The sequence below is a fragment of the Trichechus manatus genome, unplaced genomic scaffold (genome assembly GCF_000243295.1).
Source record: "Trichechus manatus latirostris isolate Lorelei unplaced genomic scaffold, TriManLat1.0 scaffold00009, whole genome shotgun sequence".
Taxonomy (NCBI): Eukaryota; Metazoa; Chordata; class Mammalia; order Sirenia; family Trichechidae; genus Trichechus; species Trichechus manatus.
This window is the reverse complement of record NW_004443945.1, coordinates 4,200,989-4,216,878: the sequence shown is the minus strand read 5'-3', so window position 1 is coordinate 4,216,878 and position 15,890 is coordinate 4,200,989.

Here is a 15,890-nt window from a genome sequence, read left to right as displayed (position 1 = left end):
CTAGATAAATAATGTTTGGAACATCTATACCTTGGAATGCCATTCAACCATTTTTTTAAAAGTGATGTTGATCTCTATATGCTAATATAGAAAGATCTTCAAATCAGTGAAAAAAAAGCAAGATGTAAAGCGGTACATATATTTTTTATGACAATAAAAAATACAAAAAAAAGGTGTACATGTAGTATGATGCATTTTGTGGGAAAAATGTAAAGCACATTTAATATATAAGCTGAGAGATACCTAATACGATTTTTCTTTTTGTATACACCAGGAAGTGTAAATGGTGACTAGCTTTGGAAAGAGGGATAAAAACAGGAGAAACTTTTTTACTTTTAATTTTATAGTTTCCAAAAATGTTTGACATTTTATCATGTGTATGCATTTATTTTGTTTTTATAAAATAATAATAATGGAGTTGAGGAATTATGGGCCATTTCTTCCTAAAACTTTTTGAATTAAAAAAAGCAAAGTGATATATGCTTATTGTTGAAATTTTGGAAAATGTATAAAAATTTTAAAAAGAAAATAAAAATCCCGTATAATCTCAACACCCAAATATAATCTCTGTTACTGTTGTGGTGGACTTCCTTTTAGTCTTGTTTCTATGCATATGAACATGACCAAGATAAACTGTACCACAACAATCAGCATGCAATTTTTAATTATTCCAAAATAAATAAAACTAGCTCTAGCCTTTAACTACTGAATTAGCCAGACTTCTAATACCTCCTTCTTGGAACTCTCTCCTTCATGGATTGCCCAGGAACCTGGGGTTTATGTAATACACAAAGGAGTCCTGTGGACATTCACATCTGTGGAGGAAAGCCCAGGCATCCCATGCTCTGAACTATGGCTGTTTCTGCTATTGCTCTTCATTACCACAAGGTGTCACTCTCCAATGACCTGAAGGTTCCCACCAAGGTGACACTTGTCTGACATAGGTCTCTTACCCCGACAGCAGTAGGAAACCGCCATGGCAGGAGAAGAGATGCATATGACGCTGTTATGAGGCCAGGCACTGTTGGCCCATACCCTCATGTAACATTGCTAGGGTTACATTGCTAGGAGCATTGCTAGGATTCCGGCCAGAAAGCAAGGCAAATGCAAGATCTGTAATGGCACGTAAAGTGAGCCTGGTACAGATGAAAACATTGCCATCTTCCATTGATTCTAAGATGCACATTTTATTACTTTTTAGCATTGTTGAAGTCAAGATGCATTTTAAAATTGACAGCACGTCAGAGTTTGACAGTATTGTTGCCTTTCTTAGTGATACGTAAGTGGGATTTTAGATGAAATATGGTAATTTATTTAGGCTACATTGTGTCAACATGTCTCTGGATAAAAAGTGTTAGTACCCTGGGCCCAGAAATGCCCTCCAGAAAGAGGCATTCCCTATATTTCCCCATCTCCTGTGTGAAAGATTGATAACAAGGAAGAACAATTAACAAATTCATAAAGCAGGGATCTTGTATTTCCATTGTCCATAACAAAACATTCGTTACAATTAATATGACATTTGGTGCTTATAGATACCAGTGCCTGAAAATGCTTGCTGAGATCATGTCCAGGCTGTGAAATAAAGATTCTTTCATGTGTTGATGATGAGTAATTAATTAAGGCAGAACTCCATGCTAAAGATTAATACCTCTTTAGACTCCACAAAAGAAGCATAATGGTGTATCTCAGCAGAACCCAGGCTGACATTCAGAGGTTAATTTTATTTAGACCTGATGGGTCATGATCCTTTTCAGCATTTATTTGCATGAATCAATATGTTCATAAACCAGAAAAACCCTGTTGCCATCAAGTCAATTCCGACTCATAGCAACCCCATAGGACAGAGTAGAACTGCCCCATAGGGTTTCCAGAGAGCAGCTGGTGGATTCAAACTGCTGACCTTTTGATTAGCAGCTGAGCTCTTAACCACTGCTGTTAACCACCAGAGCTCCAATATGTTTGTAAGTATGGTTAAATTAAAGAAGCAGATTAATAATATCAACAGTATAATTCCACTTTTGTTTTAAAAAATGTGTGTATGTATGTGTTTAACCAGTATGGGCCAGGTTTGTGTCTACATTAATATCCTCAGTTGTGCTGCTCTTAAGTGTAGGCTTTGTGCAGCCTAAAATTCTCACTACTCAATGTGTGGTCCCTGGACTAGCACTATCTGGCATTATCTGGGGCCTTGTTAGAAATGTAGAATCTCAGGCCCCATCCTAGACCTGCTGAATCAGAATCTATATTTAAAAAGCACCTCCCCTGTCTTAGTTATCTAGTGCTGTTATAATAGAAATACCACAAGTGGGTGGCTTTAACAAACAGAAATTTATTTTGTCATAGTTTAGGAGGCTAGATGTCTGAATTGAGGGCACTGGCCTTAGGGGAAGGCTTTCTCTCTCTCGGCTCTGAAGGAAGGTCCTTATGTCTTTTCAGCTTTTTCTTGGTTCCTTGGAGATCTCATGTTGTGTGGCATCTATCTTCCCCCAACTCTGCTTGCTTGCTCAATCTGCTGTTTTTATGTCTCAAATGAGATTGACTTAAGACACACCCTACACTAATACTGCCTTATTAATATAGCAGAGAAAACCCATTCCCAAATGGGGTTGTAACCACAGGTATAGGGGTTATGATTTACAATACATATTTTGGGGAGACACAATTCAATCCGTAACATCCCCCATTAACTGACATCATTTGTGAGACATTTGAAATAATGAGGCAGATCACTGTGTGGTATATCCACACAATGGAATATTATTTAGCCATAAAAGGAATGAAGTGCCGATAAGTGCTGCAACATAGATGAATCTTGAAAACATTATCCTAAGTGAAAGAAGCCAGACACAAAAGGCCACACATTGTAGGATTTCATTTATGTGATGTCCAGAATCGGCAAATCCATAGAGACGGAAAATAGATTAGTGGTTGCCAGGGACTGGGGAGAGGGGCTAATTAAGAATGACTGCTAACAAGTACGGGGTTTCTTTTTAGTGTGACGGAAATATTCTAGAATTAGACAGTAGTGATGGTCCCACAACATTGTGAACATACGAAAAACCACTGAAATGTATACTTTAACATTTTATGAACTTTGTGTTCTATGAATTTTCTCTCAATTTTTAAAATTAAAAAGAAAAACAGCACATTGCCTGCAACCTTTAACAAATAATACATTGGTTCCTTTTGCTCCTACAGAGTGGGGAAAGAGAATGCTGATAAAATCATTATATTAGAAAGAAATGCCATCTGATATTTATTGTTCTCTGAGAACTGCAACTTAAAAATCTTGTGGATTTATTTTGGATCATCCAACTAAGTGTTATGCAAAAGGTTCTGTTAATATAGTACTGTTGTTATGTCACTAAAAGTAAAAATTATCAAAATAGTAAAAGATGCTTGAAAATAAAGTGAAAAAAAAAAAAAGCCAGCCTTCCAGGTGATTCTTACTTGTATTAAAGTTTGAGAAGTATTGTTCTAAATATCCATGTACTTGACTACAAGATTTCAATGTTTCTCCCCACCCTCACCCAGAAAATTCTTCCTTTTTCTTCTGAGAATCCCCAGATGTAGCACTATTTTGCATGTTAAGCACATTCCACATCCTTGCTTCCAGCTACTGCCTCCTCCTCCTCTTCCTCACCGCTCCCTCCACTGCAGATGCCCTCCAGAAGAACTCTGCTGCCATAAGCAGCGCCACCTTCTGCAGACTGGCCCATGGTGGTTAGGAAAGGCTAGCCCTCCAGTTCTAGGTTGCATGGCGTCTCTTGGACCCTGAAGAGCACTCCTGGTGCCCAAGGTCTCAGCCAGCCTCTTTTGAACACGGTTCTCTCCACTTCTCAGTCGACTGTCCTGAGGTAGCAGAAGGAACAAGCCAGACATCAAGTTATTCCTACAATTGCCCTCCTCTCTTCAAGTCCTTCTCTCCAGACACCTCTGCACCCAAAATCTTGGCACAAAAAAGAAACAGACACCAGATGCCAGCATGCATTTTGTTGTTGTTAGCTGTCATCAGGTAGGTCCCCAACTCACCCAGACCCCATGCACAACAAGATCAGACCCTTGTGATCCATAGTGTTTTCACTGGCTGATTTTTGGAAGGAGATAACCAGGTCTTTCTTCCTAGTCTGTCTTAGTCTGGAAGCTCTGCTGTAACATGTTCAGCATCATAGCAGCACACAAACCTCCACTGACAGATGGGTAGTGGCTGTGCATGAGGTGCGTGGGCTGGGAATTGAACCTGGGTCTCCAGCACGGAAGTGCGAATTCTGCAACTGAACCACCACTGCCCCCATCCAACAGGCATAAAAGGATTCAAAACGAGTAGGGAAAGAAAGGAAGGGTTCTCCTCTACCCAGCAATATCTGAACTCTGGCTTCCACTCACGTGAAATTTTCTGTCCTGCTCACACACACACTCACGAAAGAAATGTACCAAAATATTAACAATGGTTTTTCACTGGATGACAAGGTTTCTCTCTTCTTTTTATTTATCTGTAGCTTCTAACTTTTCAAAAATGAATGTGTATCACTTATATATTCATAAAAATGAATAAAAGTGCTTTGTTGAAGGAAATGAGAAACTCCCTGTGTGGTGATGAAATACGTGATTTCAACATGCATTTTTAAATACAGAATTTCTGTCTTGCAAAAATGAGCTTGTGAGGGCCACAAAGTCTTCCTCATATGGTTCACAGTACATACAAAAGTCTTTTATAAGAGATGTCGAGTTTCAAGTTACCAGAGACAGGAAAAGAATTTGGTTTTCAGATTTTGGCAGGAGGTGGTGGGCAGTCCCTCTAGAATCTACTCAGGCCCTAATACTGAGGACTTGTTGATCCCAGTCTTCTAAAAAGAGGGGTCTTCCTAAGAGAACAACTGCTGTATTATCATAATAATTGCTGATAAACTGGGCCTCCTTTTTTTCACTTAGACTTTTAGATGTTTTTTGTTGGATGATTTATTTTGAATGTCTACCAAGAAGGACTTGAATTGGTTAATTATCTTGGGAGTAGTTCAACTTAAAAGCATTTAAAATAGTTTTGCTATCTTTGATTATTGGAGTCCCTGGGTGGCACAAACGGTTAAACACTCAACTATTCCATGAAAGGTTGGTAGTTTGAACCTACCCAGAGATGCTTCAGAAGACAGGCCTGGCAATCTGCTTCCAAAAAGTCACAGCCTTGAAAACCCTACAGAGCAGTGCTCCTCTGCACACATAGGGTCTTCAGGACTCAGAATCACTTGACAGCAACTAACAACAACAATCTTTGATTATTAGCAAGAATGAAAACTGTTCATTTTGTTTTCTAATTTTATTCCCGTTTATGTGAATTATCTGAACCCTTTACAATGAGTAATTTTAAATGGACAATTTGAAAAATGACATAAGAAAATTAATGTGCTCATTTGAGGATTTTAAAACAGAGATGAGCAAAAGATATTCTTATATTTATATGTGTGTACACATGCATACATATTTTTTAAACAAAAATGATGCATTGGTGGGGCCTTTTTAAATTGTGAGTGCCAGAACTTTACTGCTCAAACTGGCCTAGGCGAAAAAGGAACATTTATTGACTCATAAAGCAAACCTAAGGAACAGCCAAGGTTATTCTTGGCCTCAGGCATGACTAGTACCAAGATCTCATGTTCTCAGCATTCTCTCCCAGCCTCTCCTCTCTGCTTCCCTCAGACTCTTTCTCTCGGACTGCAGTTTAGCTGGCAGGAAACATGGCTGCCAACAGCCCGTGGCGTCACATCTTCCCAGCTTTGCCTCTAGAGGAAAGGTCTTTTTCCTTTGGTTCCAGTTTGAAAACTCCCAGAGAAGGTCCCTGATTGGCTCAGCTTGGATCACATGCTCACTTCCAGACAAATCATCATGGGTAAGGTGACAAGGTTCTATGATTGGCTGAGTTTGGGTCAAGTGCCCACCTTTAAATCAAACCCTGTGCCAGAAAGGGGGGTTCATGTAAGAAGATGGCAGCTCCCATCTGAACCATCTGTTTTGTAAAGAAAGATCAGATGCTATTTCCCATAGAAGGACAGTGTACTGTTAGACAAATGTCAAATATCCACCACATATGAATGGAATCATACCTTACATAAATGCTTTGCCACAGGCTTTTTTACATCTTTCATTTTTCCATGCTCTACAACATAATTTCAATGACAACAACATCTAATGGCAGTACAATGTTTTATTCTGGAGTGTAGACATAATGCCTGGAAGTGACCATAAGGACAACAGCCACACACTAAGGTTGACAGAACAAGAAGAAAGAGGATGCTGGGTCCTTGACGGCACCGTGGAGTCACTGTGCCAGCCCTGTATTACCTATCTCCAGACTTCCTAATTCATGGGAGAAATAATCTGATTTGACTAAACCACAGTAATCAAGTTTCTCTTACATATAGCCAAGTGCAATTCCTTACAGATACACTTTCAGGCAGCATTCCACTGTTAAAGGTAGGCCAGGAGAGTTACCATCCATAGGAAGGGGTAGGGGATGGTGATAGGAGCCCAAAGAGATTGACCCAAAAAACCTGTTGCCGTTGAGTCGATTCCGACTCATAGCAACCCTATAGGACAGGGTAGAACTGCCCTATAGGGTTTCCAAAGCTGTAAATCTATGGAAGCAGATTGCCACATCTTTCTCCCATGGAGCGGCTGGTGGGTTTAAACTACTGACCTTTCAGTTAGTAGCCAAGCGCTTAACCACTGCACCATCAGAGCCCCTAAAGAGGTTAAAGGAGGAGCTAAAAGCAAAGGTATCTGCACCCTACTTCTTCTTTGAACTGTTGAAAGAAACTGACCCATAGAGTGTCCCTAAGTCAACTTGAGGTGGTTGCAACAGAGTAGAAACAGAGTAGAAACGACGATTTGAGTAGAAAGAGGACCTAAGAGTTCTTTGGTCCCATGTGGCAGGAAGGAATCTAGAAGCTTCTAAGTGCTCCCACTGAGGGCAATGGGAGAAGCTGAAGTTGAGAGCCAGAAAGCCTCCTAAAGGGTCACCAGATGGCCCAGATCCTCCCAAGAGCCCTGTGGCTGAGGCTGCAGGGTAGATAGCTTAAGCAGTCACCGACAAGAACACCGGGCTTGAATGGGTCAGCAAAGGATGCGATGAGTGCAGAGGCCAATGCACGGACCTGGTGAGGTGATCTGCACCTCAAATGGAGTGAGTAGGAACCATGGAGAAGGCCAGATGGCAGACCAGGATCCCGTCCCCCGGTGCTTCCCTTTGTACCTAGATAACACCTTGGGAAGGAAGTAGAGAACTTTGGAGGAGAGAGACAGCTCTCACAGGGAGTTTGAACTTAAATTGACTAACAATTACCCCAAATCAGACTATTTAAAACTCAGAACAAACTGTTATTTCTAATTGGTGTCTTAGTTATCTAGTGCTACTATAATAGAAATACCACAAGCGGGTGGCTCTAACAAACAGAAGTTTATTCTCTCACAGTCTAGTAGGCTATAAGTCCGAATCAGGGGAAGGCTTTCTCTCTCTGTCAGTTCTGGGGAAAGGTCTAGGTCATCAATCTTCCCCTGGTCAAGAGCTTCTCAGCACAGGAACCCCAGGTCCAAAGGATGTGCTCTGCTCCCGGCACTGCTTTCTTGGTGATATGAGGTTCTCTGGTCTCTCTGCGCTGCCTCTCTTTTATATATCAAAAGAGATTGATTTAAGACACAACCTAATCTTGTAGATTGAGTCCTGCCTCATTACTGTCATAGAGGAAGGATTTACAACACATAGGAAAATCACATCAGATGACAAAATGGTAGACACAATATGGGGATCATGCCCTAGCCAAGGTGACACATGTTTTGGGGGGACACAATTCAATTCATAACAGTTGGTAAGCTGAAGAACTGCCTAGCAATGAGAATCTCCCGAGGAATCTTAGTTTAATTACAGAGAAATTTACAAAAAAAATGTGTCCATCTGAGTTATAGGGTGAACATTCTGACTGTCCCCCTGGCTTCCCATACATATAGATCTTTACTATTTAGGTTTCCTTAAAGAGGTGTGACAGCAATTGGACAGAGTACATCAAAAGGAAAATGTCCTAAAATCCTCTTTAGACAACTCTCTCACAAGATGATCCCTACAATGATCCTACCTCCTGCTATTCATGCCCTTGTGTAGTCCCCTCCAACACCATACCACAGTTGTTCTGTATGACCAATGGCATATGGCCGAAGTGTGGGCTTATAACGTCTGAGATTAGATTATAAAAGATATTGATGCTTCTGCTTCTTTCTCTCTTAGATAACTTGCTCTGGGGAAACTAGCCGCCGTGTTGTGAGGGAATGACCACATGTGGGGAAACAACCATGGGAGTGAGCTTGGAAGCAGATCCTCTAGTTCCATAAGCCTTCAGATAATTGCAGCCCTGGCCAACATCTATACTGAAACCTCGTGAGAAACCCTGAATCAGACACTCAGATAAGCTGCTCCCAGATTCCTGACCCACAGAAAGTATAAAATAATAAATGTTTGTTGTTTTAAGCCCACTAAATTTTGAGGTAATTTGTTACACAGCAATAGGTAACTAACATACCTCCTTTCGCCAAAATTTCGGTTAGAGGACCTGCTAAAAGTCTTACTTTTCATTCTTCAGTGAAGTTCCCCTCATAGTTTCCCTCCCATCCTCCACTTCTTCCTTCTCCCTGCCACACCCTAAAGCACCCTACTCCCAACATGTCATGGTCCCTTCTTCAAGTGGCCACCTGGGGCCCATGGTCTAGTTTCCTCTAATGACTGTTCCTGTCATGAGACCAAGCTTCCCCTCTCCCAGTCCCTCTCCACACACCTGATTTTGGTGACTAAATGATGAGAGAACAAGGTAGGGGCAGAAGGAACTGAAGCTGGAGAGAGAGGCAAGGAATAGTCACGGTGCTCCTTATACAAGTTGAAATGATGGGGAGTAGAAACTGAAGAAAATGAGGACAAGGAGTCAGAAGCTGTGAGATAAAGGAAATATAGAGGATGATGGGAAAGATGAATTAATCAGCAGGGAGTGGGGAAGGGAGATGAATGAAGAGCCACAGAATCTGATGACGGCAGAAGACCAGAAAGACCACTGAGGGTCTGAAGATGTCTTGGATCTCTGGGTCCTGAACTATGTTCCAGTCACATGAGGCCTGGCAATCTTTACGTTTTCTGAGTGCCCTTTGTTGATCCTGCATTCCCGTGAGATTTCCATTTTCCTCATTTCCATCTAACTAAAATACATCTGCTGACTAAAACCAGACATTTGTTTATAATTGACAGAATTCTCCAAAATGATTTGTGGTATCTTGCAGATGACTACAATTACGTAGCAAAATAACTAAGATACCACTGACTATATGAAAAAAAAAAGAAGAAGAAAAGACAAAATATTACTGGTATTTTAGTATTTTTTATGGTTTATCTCCCATATTGGGCTGTGAGCTTCATGAAAGCAAGGGCCATGTGTGATTACTATGGGTAACCACAGTGCCCAGAGTGAATATTTGTTGAAAGACACACCACACATGTTTTTGAAGAAATAGTTGAATTAGCATCAGAGGGGCTTCTTCCATATTAGTCCATTGGCTGGTAATTCTTTTATTCATTTATTTTGTTGTTGTTGCTGAGAATACACATAGCAAAACATACACAAATTCCACAGTTTTTACATGTATCATTTATGACACTGATTAGATTCTTCAAGTTGTGCAACCATTTTCTCACCCTCCTTTTCTGAATTGTTCCTGCCCTATTAACATAAACTCACTGCCCCCTAAGGTTCCTGTCTAATCTTTCAATTTGCTGTAATCAATTTGATCTCATATAGGTAGTTCTTAAAAGAGCATAATTCTCAAGGCAGACATTTTTTACTAGTTAAGCTAAACTGTTGTTTGTTTTTAAGAAGACTTCAGGGGATATTTTTGGTTTAAGGTTTAAAGATTATCTCAGGGCAATAGTTTCAGGGATTCATCCAACCTTTATGGCTCTAGGAATTCTGGAGTCATGAGAATTTGAAATTTTCTTCTGCATTTTCCCCTTTTGGATCAGGATTCTTCTATAGAATTTTTGATCAAAATGTTCAGTAATGGTAGTTGGGCACCATCCAGTTCTCCTGGTCTCATGGCAGAGGAAGCAGTTGTTCATGGAGGAAATTAGTCACACATTCCATTTCCTCCTCTTATTTCTGACTCTCCCTCTTCCTCTGTTGCTCCAGGTGAATACAGGCCAATTGTTGTGCCTTGATGGCTGCTTGCAAGCTTTTAAGCACTATGCAACACCCTAGGAGGTAGAACAGAAGTACTAAACACGTTATTAGGCCAGTTAACTGGGATGTCTCATGAACCATGATCTTAAACCTCCATACCAAGAAACCAAATCCCATGAAGTTTTTGGTTGTACATAAGCAGCCTCAGCAGCTTTTTTTTCTTTTTTTGTCATTGTTCTAAAAATATCTATCACACAACTTTTGCAAATTTAACTTTTTACAGGTGTACCAGTTATTGACAGCAATTATGATAATCGGCTGTGCAACCCTACCCTTAATCAGCATGCTATTTCCATCACCGTTAACCCCTCTTTTCTCCCTCCCTCCTGCCCCTGGTAACCACTAATAATCTTTGATCTCTGTATATTTGCCTTTTCTTGTCTTTGTATATAAGTGACCAGATCAAAACAAACCTATTGCTGCTGAGTCAATTCCGACTCAGAGAGACCCTGTAGGACAGGGTAGAACTGCCCCATAGGGTTTCCAAGGAGCAGCTGATGGATTCTAACTGCTGACTTTTTGGTTAGGAGCCTGAGCTCTTAACCACTGCACCACCAAGGCTCCTTATATAAGTGAGGTCATACAATATTTGTCATTTTGTGATTGACTTATTTCACTCAACATAATGTCTTCCAGCTCCATCCATATTGTAGCATGTATCAAGACTTCCTTTCTCCTACTGACTGAGTAGTATTCCATTGTATGTATGTACTACATTTTGTTTAGCCATTCATCTGTTGATGGGCATTTAAGTTGTTTCCATTTTTTGGCTGCAATGAACATTGGTGTACAAGTCTCTGTTTGAGTCTCTACTTTCAAATCTGTTGCATATATACCTAGGAGTGAAATTGCTGGGTCATACGGTAGTTCTAATATAATTTCTGCACTTGGTTGGATCACCTTTCTTGGGAACAGGCATAAATATGGATCTCTTCCAGATGGCTGGCCAGGTAGCTGTCTTCCAAATTTCTTGGCATAGATGAGTGAGCACTTCCAGCGCTGCATCCACTTGTTGAAACATCTTAGTGGATATTCCGTCAATTCCTGGAGCCTTGTTTTTTGCCAGTGCCTTCAGTGCAGCTTGGGCTTCTTCCTTCAGTACCATCGGTTCCTGATCATATGCTACCTCTTGAAATGGCTGAATGTAGACCAATTCTTTTTGGTATAATGACTCTGTGTATTCCTTCCATCTTCTTTTGATGCTTCTTGCGTCGTTTAATATTTTCCCCCATAGAATCCTTCACAATTGCAACTTGAGGCTTGAATTTTTTCTTCAGCTCTTTCAGCTTGAGAAATGCTGAGCATGTTCTTCCCTTTTGATTTTCTATCTCCAGCTGTTTGCACATGTCATTATAATACTTTACTTTGTCTTCTTGAGCCACCCTTTGAAATCTTCTGTTCAGTTCTTTTACTTCATTATTTCTTCCTTTTCCTTTAGCTACTCAACATTCAAGAGCAAGTTTCAGAGTCTCTTCTGACATCCATTTTGGTTTTTTCTTTCTTTCCAGTCTTCTTAATGACCTCTTGCTTTCTTCATGTATGATGTCCTGGGTGTCATTCCACAACTCGTCTAGTCTTCGGTCATTAGTGTTCAACGCGTCAAATCTATTCTTGAGATGGTCTCTAAATACAGGTAGGATATACTCAAGGTCATACTTTGGCTCTCGTGGACTTGTTCTAATTTTCTTCAGTTTCAACTTGAACTTGCATATGAGTAATTGATAGTCTGTTTTGCAGTCAGCCCCTGGCCTTGTTCAGACTGATGATATTGAACTTTTCCATTGTCTCTTTCCATAACGGTAGTCAGTTTGATTCCTGTATATTCCATCTGGCGAAGTCCATGAGTATAGTTGCCATTTATGTTGGTGAAAAAAAGTATTTGCAATGAAGAAGTCATTGGTCTTGCAAAATTCTATCATGCGATCTCCAGCGTCGTTTCTATTACCAAGACCATATTTTCCAACTACCGATCCTTCTTCTTTGTTACCAACTTTTGCATTCCAATCACCAGTAATTATCAATGCATCTTGAGTGTATGTTCAATCAATTTCAGACTGCAGAAGCTGATAAAAACCTTCAGTTTCTTCATCTTTGGCCTTAGTGGTTCGTCCGTAAATTTGAATAATAGTCATATTAACTGGTCTTCTTTGTAGGCATGTGGATATTATCCCATCACTGACAGCGCTGTACTTCAGGATAGATCTTGAAATGTTCTTTTTGGCTATGAATGCAACATCATTCCTCTACAAGTTGTCGTTCCCAGCATAGTAGACCATATGATTGTCCAATTCAAAATAGCCAATACCAATCCATTTCAGCTCACTAATGTCTAGAATATCGATGTTTATGCGTTCCATTTCATTTTTGATGTTTTCCAATTTTCCTAGATTCATACTTCATACATTCCAGGTTCCAATTATTAATGGATGTTTGAAGCTGTTTCTTCTTATTTCAAGTCCTGCCACATCAGCAAATGAAGAAAGGTGATCCAACCGAGTATGGAAATTATTGAACAGTATCATTAATATCACACACAAGTAAAATTTTGCTGAAGATCATTCGAAAGCAACTGCAGCAGTATATTGACAGGGAACTGTCAGAAGCTCAGGCCAGATTTAGAAGAGGACGTGGAACCAAGGATATCATTGCTGATGTCAGATGGATCCTGGCTGAAAGCAGGGAATACCAGAAAGATGTTTACCTGTGGTTTATTGACTATGTAAGGCATTTGACTGTGTGGATCATAACAAATTATGGATAACGTTTCGAAGAATGGGAATTCCAGAACACTTAATTGTGCTCATAAGGAACCTGTACATAGATCAAGAGGCAGTTGTTCAAACAGAGTAAGGGGATACTGCATGTTGTAATGTCAGGAAAGGTGTGTGTCAGGGTTGTATCCTTTCAGCATACCTATTCAGTCTGTATGCTGAGCAAATAATCCGAGAAGCTGAACTATATGAAGAAGAGTGGGGCATCCAGATTGGAGGAAGACTCATTAACAACCTGCATTATGCAGATGACAAACCTTGCTTGCTGAAAGTGAAGATGACTTGAAGCACTTATTGATGAAGATCAAAGACCACAGCCTTCAGTATGGATTACACCTCAACATAAAGAAAACAAAAATCCTCACAACTTGACCAATAAGTGACATCATGATAAACGGACAAAAGATTGAAGTTGTCGACTACTTCATTTTACTTGGATCCACAATCAACACCCACGGAAGCAGAATTAAGAAATCAAAAGACACATTGCCTTGGGCAAATCTGCTGCAAAAGACCTCTTTAAAGTGTTGAAAAGCAAAGATGTCACCTTGAAGACTAAGGTGCGCCTGACCCAAGCCATGGTATTTTTAATTGCATCATATGCATGCGAGAGCTGGACAATGAATAGGGAAGACTGAAGAATTGACAGCTTTGAATTGTGGTGTTGGCAAAGAATGTTGAATGTACTATGGACTGCCAAAAGAAAGAACAGATCTGTCTTGGAAGAAGTACAGCCAGAATGCTCCTTGGAAGCAAGGATGGCAAATTATGTCCATCCCTGGTTTGGGCATGTTATCAGGAGGGATCAGTCCCTGGAGACAGACATCACGCTTGGTAAAGTACAGGGTCAGCGAAAGAGAGGAAGACCCTCAATGAGACGGATTGATACAGTGGCTGCAACAATGGGCTCAAGCATAACAGTGATTGTGAGCATAGTCCGGACCAGGCAGTGTTTCGTTCTGTGGTACATAGGGTCCCTATGAGTTGGAATCCACTCGATGGCACCTAACAACAACAACAACATTGTAGTTCTATTTTTAGTTTTTTGAGGAACCGCCACACTGTTTTCTCTAACCGTTGTACCATTTTGCATTCCCACCAGCAACGGGTAAGGGTTCCAAATTCTCCCACATCCTCACCAACATTTGTTATTTTCTGTTTTTTTATCTTAGCCATCCTAGTGGGAATGAAATGATACCTCACTGTGGTTCTGATTTGCATCTCTCTGATGGCTACTGATGCCGAGCATCTTTTCGTGTGTCTAGTGGCCATTTGAATGTCCTCTTCTATTCAGTTTTTTTGCTCATTTTATGGTTGTGTTATTTGTCTTTTTGTTGTTAAGCTGTTGAAGTTTTATATATATATTGGTTATTAGATTCTTGTAAGATATCTGGTTTCCAAAGATATTCTCCCAGTTGGTAGTTTGTCTTTTCACTTTTTTGGTAAAGTCTTTTGATGAACAAAAGTTTTTAATTTTTATGAGGTCCCATTTATTTATTTTGTCTTTTGTCATTATATTAGATAATTCATTGCTAAAAGCTAGGCCTGACAGCATTGCCCCTGCTTTTTCTTCTAAGAATATTATAGTTTTAGTTTGCATATTTACGTTCTTAGTCCATTTTGAATTTGTTTTTGTGTATGGTGTCAGGCATGGATCAAATTTCAAGTTTCTGCAAATCCAATTTTTCCAGCACCATTTATTGAATAGACCCTTCTTTCCACATTGAATGGACTTAGCACCCTTGTCAAAAATCAGTTAACCATAGATGTATGGGTTTATTCCTGGACTCTCACTTCTACTCCATTGGTCTGTGTGTCTATTGTTATACCAGTACCAGGCCATTTTGATTACTGTATCTGTATAGTATGTTTTAAAATCAGGAAATGTGAGTCCTCCTACTTTGTTCTTCTCTTTCAACATTGTTTTAGGTATTGGGACCTCTTGCCATTCCATATAAAGTTGAGGATTAGTTTTCCTATTTCTGTAAAGAAGGCTATTGGAATTTTGACCAAGATTGTGTTGAATCTATAGATCGCTTTGGGTAGTACTGATGTCTTAACAATATTAAGTCTTCCAGTCCGTGAACATGGAACATCTTTTCATTTATTTGAGTCTTTTTTAATCTCTTTCAGCAGGTTTTATAGTTTTCATTTTATAAGTCCTTCACATCCCTGGTTAGATTTATTCCTAGGTATTTTATTCTTTTAGATGCTGCTATAAATGGAATTGTTTCCCTAATTTCCCTAGCAGATTTCTCATTGCTAGTGTATAGAAACTCAACTGATTTGTTTGTCGATCTTGTACCCTGCAACTTTGCTAAATTCCTCTACTAGTGGTAGACATTTTCTTATTGACTCTGGGAATTTATACGTATAGGATCACATCATTTGCAAATAGAGACATTTTTACTTCTTTTCCAATCTGGATACTGTTTATTTCTTTTTCTTGTCTTATTGCTAGGACTTCTAATACAATATTGAATAGAAGTGGTAAGAGCAGGCACTCTTGTCTTATTCTTAATTTCAAGAGTTAAGTGTAATGTTGGCTGTTGGCTTTTCATATATGCCCTGAATCATACTGAGGAATTTCCCTTCTATTCCAATCTTCTTTAGGGTTTTCCTCAAGAAAGGGTGCTGGATTTTATCAAATGCTTTTTCTGCATCCATAGAGATGATCATGTGGTTCTTTTGCTTTGTTCTACTGATGTGGTATATTATGTTGATTGGTTTTCTTATGTTGAACTATGCCTGCATTCCTGGAATAAATCCCACTTAATCATGGTATATGACTGTGGGGATATATGCCATTTAAACGTGGCTGTACTATTGACAACTGCAGCCCCCACAGGCCTCT